This window comes from Oxyura jamaicensis (genome assembly GCF_011077185.1).
Source record: "Oxyura jamaicensis isolate SHBP4307 breed ruddy duck chromosome 1 unlocalized genomic scaffold, BPBGC_Ojam_1.0 oxy1_random_OJ106660, whole genome shotgun sequence".
Classification (NCBI taxonomy): Eukaryota; Metazoa; Chordata; class Aves; order Anseriformes; family Anatidae; genus Oxyura; species Oxyura jamaicensis.
This window is the reverse complement of record NW_023303263.1, coordinates 1-2,462: the sequence shown is the minus strand read 5'-3', so window position 1 is coordinate 2,462 and position 2,462 is coordinate 1. Positions and strand designations below refer to the sequence as shown.

Below are 2,462 nucleotides of genomic sequence, written 5' to 3'. Positions count from 1 at the left end.
GTCGATGAATCACCTCCGTCCTCCTTCTGGTTTTGTTTTTGTGTTGTGTTTTGTTTCAGAGGGGGTGGGGAGAGAAAGCGAGGAGACGGTGCCGTGCCTCAGCCCTGAATACCAATTCCGCGGCCGGGTTCACAAACACTGGGGTTATTCACTCCGCCCCAGAGGTGACAGCGGGCTCCGGGCCGCCGGGGGCCTCCGCCGCGCTGCGGAGCGGGATCGGCTCCCGGCTGGGAGCCCGCAGCGGCGGGCGGCTCGCCGCGGTGCCTACCCGCGAAACGAGAGCCTGCAACATCAAAGCGGCAGCGGAGCGGGGGCAGGGAGGGGCTCTCGGGGTGTACACGTGTGTACTTTTCCAGAGAAAAACCCCTAATTTTTCAAGTCGGATCCTTCTCTCTCTCTTTTTTTTTTTTTTTCCCTCGCATGGCAGACACGCGGAGAGATTCTTTGGTCCTGTACTTAACACTTCACAGTGTTTTTAGCAATTAAGGCGAGAGGGGGGTGGGTACAAAGATAAGCCACTTTTGCGCCCTGCAAGTGTGAAAGATAAGATAACAGTAAGCTGGGGCAAAACGTCTGCGTGCAGCCTCCCCCCAGCGATTCTGATCGGTCACCTCTTATCGCAGAAAATGTTCATTTCGAAAGAGCCCTCGAAAAAACAAGGGAAAATAAAAGTATTTTCCGCTTAGAAATGCCATTTAAAGCCTCGTCCTCGCTCCGGGCACCCTGCGTCCTCCCCCCGCCGTGTGCCTGCGCCCCTCGCCGCGCACCTCTCGCATCCCGGCGCGGCTCGGGGAAGCCAAATCGCGCAGGTAAGAGGGCACCGAAACCCTCCGGGCCCGCCTGCCCCTTGACCCCCCCAAGCTCCCCCGAGAGGGCTCGGCCCCGGCCGCCTCGCTGCTTCTGTCCCCGGCCTGCGCCAGCCGCGCTGCAGGATCCCCTGCCGGCGGCGGAGCTCGGCGCCGCCTCGCCCCTGGTTTCCTCCCCCCGCGCCCCCCCGGCCGCTTCCGACCCCGCGGCCCGGCAGGCACACACCGGGCACGCCGCCCGGCCCCCGCCCTGCCCTCCGCTGCCGCTGCCCGCGGGCAGGATGCGGCCGCTGCTCCTCCCCGCCCGCCGGGCAGCGCCCACGCCGGGGCCGGGGCCACACGCCGCCTTGTCCGTCCCCCCCCCCAAGCCCGGGGAGCGGAGTTTCCCCCCGGGCGGCCTCGCTCCGTCGCCGTCGGCCGAGATCCCGGGGGAAAAAGGCCGGGCGACGCCGCCCCGAGGGCGAGGCGCCACCGCACTGCCCTCGGAAGCCGTGCCGGGCGTGTGCGGGGCGCTGCTTGTGCCCGCCCCTGTCCCCGACGGAGCCACCGCAGCGGTCCCCGAGAAGCCCCGACGTGCAGCCGGCCGGGGGGGGGCTTCCCCGGGCTCGCCGCAGCAGCCGTCTCCTCCTGCCGCCCTTCTCAGAAACACCTCGGTGCCGCGTTCTCGGAGTGAGTGGGTCAGCAGCTGATGACAAGGGGAAAAAAAAAAAAAAAGAGCGAGCGAAAAGAAGAAGAAGAAAAAAAAAAAAAAAAAAAAAAACACCCTCCCAAAGCCTAGCCTGGCGCGATTACTCATCCCCAGAGTTCCCCTAAGTCAGACAAACTTGGCCAAGTCCCAAGGCCGAGCCGTTAGCACGGTCTGAGGCTCCCCGGGCACCTTCCGCCGCGGGCACGGGGCCGCGGGGCTCGGCGGGGGGCTTGGGGCCAGGGTCGGGGTCGGGGCCGGGGTCGGGGCCAGGGCTGGGGCCGGCGGGGAGTGTGCGTCCCCCCAGAGCCGGGCGCTCCCAGCGCTCGCTCGCGTTATTGTGGAGCGTTTTTATCTTCACAGTCACATCGGCAGCTAACGAAGCTCGGCGGCTGCAGCCCACACGACTTTGGTTCCCTGCATTTATCCTTCAATAAAAGCCGATTCCTTTATTAGAAACAGGAGACGTGTCTCCTACCGCCCCTATCAAATCCCAACTGGCGAGGCGCAGCCGACACCTCCCCCTCAGCCCCCCCCTGCCCGAGAGGGGCAGGCGGCACCACCCCACGGCCTACATCCCCCCCTTCTCGCCCCAAGACCCCCCACCGATAGCATCCCGCTCCCCCCGCCGACCCCTCCCCGGGGCCGGGGGCAACCCGAGCCCCCTCCCCGAGCCCCCCCGGGCCGGAGTAGCAGAGCCCCGGCGGCCCCTCGCCGCTTTGCGCCCCCCGCGCAACCAGCCCGCTCCGGCACGATACGGCACGGCACGGGCAGCCGCCTCCCCCTCCCCACCCGCTCCGCTCCTTTACCCCCCCGCTCCGCCAAATCAATCGCCCCCACCAGGCGCACCCACACGACTTTCGTTCCCCTGCATTTATCGTTCAATAAAAGTCGTTTCCTTTATTAGAAACAGAGGAGACGCTTCTCCCACCGCCCTCACCTCGTGCCCCCTCCGCGGGCGCAGCCGGCGG

At 66.5% G+C, this 2,462-nt stretch overlaps 1 long non-coding RNA gene across 1 annotated transcript; it reads left to right on the top strand.

Moving 5' to 3' along the window:
- The first annotated feature begins 669 nt into the window (after positions 1 to 669).
- Positions 670 to 1,955, top strand: LOC118156971. Its single transcript, XR_004746505.1, has 2 exons — positions 670 to 809; positions 1,855 to 1,955. It is a non-coding gene; the product is annotated as an uncharacterized LOC118156971 (long non-coding RNA).
- Positions 1,956 to 2,462: the final 507 nt, after the last annotated feature.